Raw genomic sequence first — 7,292 nt, forward strand, 5'->3', positions numbered from 1 at the left:
AAATAGTTTGAGAAATCTGCTGAAGTCTCTGATACAGATTTCAACATGTAGGTATTATAACCCTTTTTCTTTGCACTCCTCACCATGTCATTGCCTTCCACCAGAGGGCACTGTAACCTCAAAGAAACAGTTAACTTTCACATATTAGGAGAAGGAATTAGCATTTCACCAGACGAAGACAGAAAGCACCAACACTGACGGAGGAGGATGCTCAGGCAGTGGAGGCTGCAGCTCACACTGGAAACAGCAGCAGCACCGTCTGAACGCCATTTCTCAACTTTTCTTGCTGAAGTCAGGTTTGTTCTGCCGGAGTTTGAGCTCCTTTTGAAGGTACGTCAATCATGTTGAACCTTTCTACTAGCTGTCGACTTTGTTCATGTCCGTTTCTTGTGTTGTTGACAGTTTGCTAACATGTCAACCCTGGTCGACTGTACCTGATGAAGAGCTGCCAAATAGGTCAACATTAAACTGAGTTACATTTATTTGAATCATTAAGAAAAAAAACGTTTCTAAAGCTAAAAGGTCGTGTTTGTGGTATTTAATAATACATATGCAATTTTCTGGTTCCGGTCAGCCCTAGTCTGAATAATTAAGCGTTGGTATGTATTTTCTCATTCTAACTGTGGTTTCTGCACAGATCCACATCTATGGGCCCTTCTCCCAGGAGCCTGTGAAGACATTTACACGGTTTAAGGACACTGCATACTGTGGCAGGTTCAGGGCCGATGGTCAGCTGCTCGTGGCGGGATGTGAGGACTCTGTGGTCCGGCTGTTTGACGTCAGCGGCAAAGTGGCACTCAGGATGTTCAAAGGGCACACAAAGTAGGTATCCCACGTCTCACTGTCTGATAGTTTTCCGTTGTGCTGTCTTGCCTGTTACAAAGCAGTCTTGATTTGAACATTGGACTTGTTGAATGATGAAATCTTGAGTGAGCCATCGACTGAATTTCATGATGATCTCAGTAATTCTGACGACCTTTTAAACTGACTTAATAACATCTGGTCATGAAAGTGAGCTGACATTAATCTATGGCTCTCGTTTTATTTCTGCTCAGGGCTGTACATGTCGCAGACTTCACCTCAGACCGTTACCAGATCCTCACGGGGTCGGACGACTACACCTGTCGACTTTGGGACATCCCAAATGCCACTGAGCTCAACACCTACCAAGAACACACAGATTACATTCGCTGTGGCGTCACGAGCAAACTCAACAGGGATCTCTTCATTACTGGTAAGATGGAGGCAAAAATGGTGGAGGAAAAGTAAAAGCGAGGACAGTAAATTCACATTGGCATCAATGTTTGGTGCGTGCCAGTTAAATGTTAAGAAACAGAACATTGTACTTATGTAAGGGATAATGTACATCCCTGTCGGGGTTTATTTTGTAATGATGCGCGCTTCGCTGCACATTATTCCCGCTTATTTCACAGCTACTTACTTAAGAAATGAATCATTTGACACAAAATATTGATTTATAAATTGTCGACCTATCGCAGCCCCACATTCTATCCAGCTGGCAATCTAGTACGTGTTATCCTTTGAACACATGCTGAAAAGTGACTTTGTATTTCCCCTTTGAATTACCACCACAATCTCTGAGTCTCGTAAACACGCCCTCCAAGAGAAGCGATCTCAGCTGTGGCCAACAACCGGCCGCAGGAGGTCACCGTGTCTTCTGGGGTTCTTGTGTATTAAAGCACTTGTTGAATGATGATCTCTTGAGTGATCCATCGACTGAATTACGTGATGATCTCAAGTATTCTGACAACTTTTTACTATTACAACTATTTTACAAAGTGTTTTGGTCATCAAAGCTTCCATAGCCAAGTCTGTTATAAAGAAATAACAGACTGTAGAACGTCAAAATTGACTCAGAATCAAGTATTCAACAAAGCCGTGTAGTAAAGGTACATAAGTGACTTGTACACCTAGAATAATTAATATGCAAAATAAGATGGTAACCACAGACAAAATAATCTAATCAAACTCTAAATTGTGCTCTTGAGCTGTTGCCACTGCAGACGGAAGGATGAGGACCAGGAGGAGGGAGTTTGGTCTGTTTGTGAGACTAACAATTGATGTTTTTATCCAAGGATCTTATGACCACACACTGAAACTGTTTGATGCCAGAGCGGATAAGAGTGTGATGACGATGGACCACGGCCAGCCAGTGGAGAGTCTGCTTCTCTAGCCTTCTGAGGGACTCCTCGTCTCTGCAGGTAGTCGGCCGTTATAATGTTCAGTCAGCTCGTCCAGAACATCTGCCCACTTGTTGACGAAACATAAATTCTGTAACTAGTGTTTAAATGTTTGAATTTAAGGCTCCCTTGGAAAATGAGATGGGCTAGGCCATGTTGAACCAGGAAGATACAAGCTTTCATGCTTGGTTGTGACTTAAATCAGGACAAGAAAACCTAAATTGTTTTCCTACACTTTCCTGAAAACTCGTACACGCATGCTACATTGTATTTACTAATGTTTACACGGGACATAAACATCTTCTCACTCTCTTTAGGTGGGCGCCATGTGAAAGTGTGGGATCTGCTAAAAGGAGGCCAGCCTCTGGTGTCGCTGAAGAACCATCACAAAACTGTCACCTGTTTGTGTCTCAGCAGCAGCGGGCAGAGACTGCTGTCAGCTTCTCTGGACAGGTACGGGGACAGCTGTATTTACAGCAGCATACAAAGGAAACCTCTTCTAAGCTGTGGAAATCAGGACCCTTGCATACTTATTTCATGAGTTATTGTTATCTGAACCTGAGCTAAACCAACACTTTTGTTTGTCTTTCAGGCATGTAAAGGTGTACAACACCACCAACTATAAAGTGGTCCACAACTTTGACTACGCTGCCTCCATCCTCAGTCTGGCTTTGGCTGTAAGAAACTAACTTCAACCCTTCATCACGTTCTATTATTAGTTTTTCATGTTTGAAGATGAATTCAGTGTAGAAAGGTGCATTTATGATCAACGAAGACAGGAAACACCGTATTGGCTTTTATCTGAGGTGCACCGTCAGAGGGAGCTGTGAGACTGCGAGGGGATGCATTCTGTTTCTGCAGCAGCCGACATAAATATCTAGTATTTTGCCAGAGATTTAAATCGATAGGAGATGAAACGGTTCATCCTCTCCTCTCAGTGTTAGCTTGATAGTTTAGGTTTTCCAGAACACAATGTGAAACCCCATACAGTGATCTGACAAGGTTTCCACTTTGGGTTGTCAGTGCTTTTGGATTTCCCCTTTCCATTAGCACCACAATCTCTGATTCTCATAAACACGCTCTCCAAGAGAAGCTGTCTCAGCTGTATCCAACATCTGGCCGCAGGAGGTCCCAGTGTCTTCTGGAGTTGTGTATTAAAGCACTTGTTGAATGATGATCTTTTGAGTGATCCATCGACTGAATTACGTGATGATCTCAAGAATTCTGACAACATTCAAAACTATTTCACAGACTATAAACCTATTTGTAAGAGTGAACGATGTACATTTGTTCTTTTATTTCTGCTCAGGGCTGGAATCCTTTGAGTAAAAGTATAAATGTCTTTCTCCTCAGCCGGACGATGAATCCATTGTTGTGGGTATGACCAATAGTATCCTCAGTATCAAACACAGGAAAAGCCTTGAAGAGTCTAAAGAAATCTCCAGCCAGCAGAGGCGACGGCCCTCGTATCGTGTTATTGTGAAGGGGAAGAACTTCGTCCCTAAACAGGTAAGTTTAGAAATAAAAATAAATGACTTTATTTCTGCACACGGAGTTATTATCTAAGACTTTTCTTTCTTACCGTTGTTTATTCATTTCTTGGTTCTCTCTTTCCAGGATGATTATCTCGTCAGCAAGCCAGTGAAACAGCATTTGGCCAAATACGACAAGCAGCTCAAGCAATTTAATGTAACAAAGGCTTTGGATGCAGCTCTGGAGGTATACATTTTATAACTTAAGGAAAAATTCTAATTTCAATTTGCAATACAAAGCAGAGACTGTTACTCATTTCCTGTTGACGCAAACATCCCACACTTTTACTTTGATCAATAAATTAAATTGTATTTCTAGACTTGGACAAGACTGAGAAAGCCAGAAATCACAGTTGCTGTTATGAAGGAGCTGGATCGAAGGGGGACTTTGAAGAACGCTCTGGCAGGAAGGGACGAACAGGGGCTCGCTCGGTTGCTCAACTTCCTTATCGGGTAAGACGCAGATGGAATAATAATAATGCATTGTTAGACTCCTTGAATTTGGTAGCGTGTACATGAAATGGTGCAGAAATATTTTGCAACGTGAAAAACCTTTTTCTGTTTCTTCTCCAGGAACTTGGTTGACCCAAGGTTTGCTCCTGTCCTCGTAACGGTGGCAGAGATGATCCTGGACATCTATCTGTCAGTGATCGGCCAGTCGCCAGTCGTGGACCGACAGCTGCTGCGTCTGCAGGAGCTGCTGGAGAGGGAGATCAACTACCAACAAGACCTTCTGGAGGTGCTGGGCATGTTGGACACTATGTTCGCCTCCTCCCTCCCCAGGAAGGAGGTGCCGTGCCCTAGCATCAGCAGGGCTAATGGCCTAGCTCAGAGAGAAGCTAGTGCATCGAGACAACTGCTTCAGGCCACCTGAGGCTTGGGCGGACAGACTGCGTTAGAGTGCCTTCACAACTCTAAAAACCTCTTTTTGAAAACATCTGAGACTCATTTACTGACATGACGTGCTACAATGACACCAAACATTTTGGTACAGGTTTTAAGAGACTGACGAACCATGAGCTCACTCTGGTGTTTTAACTCAGCGTGACTGAAAACACAACAGGCAACCAAGAGAACATACATTTACTGTATGAAGAATCTCTGAATGTGTGACTGGAAAGTGATGTTTTTTATTTGAAGTCTTATAATTACACTTTCAAATGTAAATGTGCGCGCTTGTGTGTTTTGAATGGTTTAACTGTTAATGTCTGCTTTGTGTTTTCATATTTGGCACTGGCAAATGTTTTATACGCAGATATGAATAAATCTTTGTAATATTGGAGCTGACTAACAATAATTGAGTTCAAATAGTTTGAGAAATCTGCTGAAGTCTCTGATACAGATTTCAACATGTAGGTATTATAACCCTTTTTCTTTGCACTCCTCACCATGTCATTGCCTTCCACCAGAGGGCACTGTAACCTCAAAGAAACAGTTAACTTTCACATATTAGGAGAAGGAATTAGCATTTCACCAGACGAAGACAGAAAGCACCAACACTGACGGAGGAGGATGCTCAGGCAGTGGAGGCTGCAGCTCACACTGGAAACAGCAGCAGCACCGTCTGAACGCCATTTCTCAACTTGTAGCGTTTAACACCGACACTTGAATTAGCAGTTAGCAAAAGGAGGATGTATCCGACTTAGGTGGGCTTTTCTTGCTGAAGTCAGGTTTGTTCTGCCGGAGTTTGAGCTCCTTTTGAAGGTACGTCAATCATGTTGAACCTTTCTACTAGCTGTCGACTTTGTTCATGTCCGTTTCTTGTGTTGACAGTTTGCTAACATGTCAACCCTGGTCGACTGTACCTGATGAAGAGCTGCCAAATAGGTCAACATTAAACTGAGTTACATTTATTTGAATCATTAAGAAAAAACGTTTCTAAAGCTAAAAGGTCGTGTTTGTGGTATTTAATAATACATATGCAATTGAGTGCCATCAATATCCCAACTGTGATGAGCAGTTTTTCCGTCATAAAGCTAGCGCATAAGTCCTCGATTCATGCTTTATCATCGCTCACAGTAATATTGTGTCCATGATTAAGAATATATAGTTGTAAATACAACATAGTGCGACAGCACAGGGAACAATTTTGTTTTTAGAAAAATGGTTATGTTAAGTACTTGCTGTTGTGTCCAGTTTAGGAAGTGGCCACTGATGAAGAACAGATCTGAACCCTGCAGCTCTGAAACTCAATCGATTTCCTACTTTAGCTCGCTCACACGCACGCTCACGCATGCAGGAGTAGGTTGGCTACACACTGCCTGCAAATCAGATTGGGGGCATATTTGGGGTTCTGGTACTGTACGCACACCAAGGTAGAAAACATCATCACAACAATCATTATTCACATACTTGAGATCAAAAGAGGATCCTGTCCCATCGGGGGACCTCTGACTCTGCTTGGCACAGATGATGTTTGATAATCTCTTCAGAGAAACAGGCAGAATAACCGAAGAAGTAATGAGTCACGTGGCTACACTGAGTGTGAGATTTCCCCTTTGGCCCTCAAATGTCTGTTGAATGTCCGTCTTTGCCTGCAGTTGCTGTGCAGATGGAGCTGAGCAGGAGGAAAGTACCTCTGTATGTGAGTATTTTCTCCAGTTTTCAGTCAAGAATGAGTACTCCAATTAATCTCAAGAGTTGGTTATCCTTCTGGAAAATCTCTGCAAATTGAGTTTGGAATGCAGTGAGAGATCAGCATCCTTTCTATAAAAATCAAGTCTGTGGAAGATATTTTGTTCTTATGACCAACCAATTATATTGAATGAAAATGTATCTGAAATGATTCAACTGTTTTCTATGTATGCATCACTACAGTACATGTCATTTAATTAAATTCATAAAGACACGGTATGTACAAGTTTTCTTTAATGAGATTAGGTTTGATGAGGGCGCCATGATGACAGGAGACCTATGTTTTGGACTTTCAAACAGAGACTCATATTCTTTGAAAGGAACGGCGCCACATTTTGCTGTTGGATTATTTGAGTAATGAATCAGTTTCATAGGGAAAATCCATCAGCACAACAGTGACAATAGCAGCCTGTGTGTGTATAACTAGCAAATCAGTAACTCTAATTCATTCAGTGATGTTTTTTATTTTACTTGGAGTTGGAAAGAAACTTGTATTTGCTATCAGTTAGATTTTTGATCTGGTCCTGTTACACCTTTGAATGGATCTGTGTTCTGTGAGGTAAAGCTGTAGTCAAACAGGGCAAGACTGCAGTCAAATATTTGTTTATTGGCTTCAGAATGTGATCTTAACAAAGTATGCGAACATCAATAAGAGCTAATGCTTCTCTTAAGATCAAAGTGAGGAATACTTTACTCGCAATGTATTCAGTCAATTCAATCCTTTCTAATGTGACATGTTTTTAATGCTGTTTCACTTTTACTCAAGGTTACTAAAAGGTTACCAAGCGTGTGTGCACGCACTCTCTTGTCCTTTTCATGTATTGAAACCCCTTCTCCTTAGACACTGTGCTTGTTTTCTATAGTGGTCCACACATAAATAAATGAATGAACATGACTTGGACTCGAGTCATAAATGTCATGATTT

At 41.8% G+C, this 7,292-nt stretch overlaps 1 pseudogene; it reads left to right on the top strand.

Annotated features, from left to right (window-relative positions):
- Positions 1-169: 169 nt before the first annotated feature.
- On the top strand, positions 170-5,013 carry LOC115013780 (U3 small nucleolar RNA-associated protein 15 homolog; annotated as a pseudogene).
- The last annotated feature ends 2,279 nt before the right edge of the window (positions 5,014-7,292 follow it).

Source organism: Cottoperca gobio, chromosome 9 (genome assembly GCF_900634415.1).
Source record: "Cottoperca gobio chromosome 9, fCotGob3.1, whole genome shotgun sequence".
Classification (NCBI taxonomy): domain Eukaryota; kingdom Metazoa; phylum Chordata; class Actinopteri; order Perciformes; family Bovichtidae; genus Cottoperca; species Cottoperca gobio.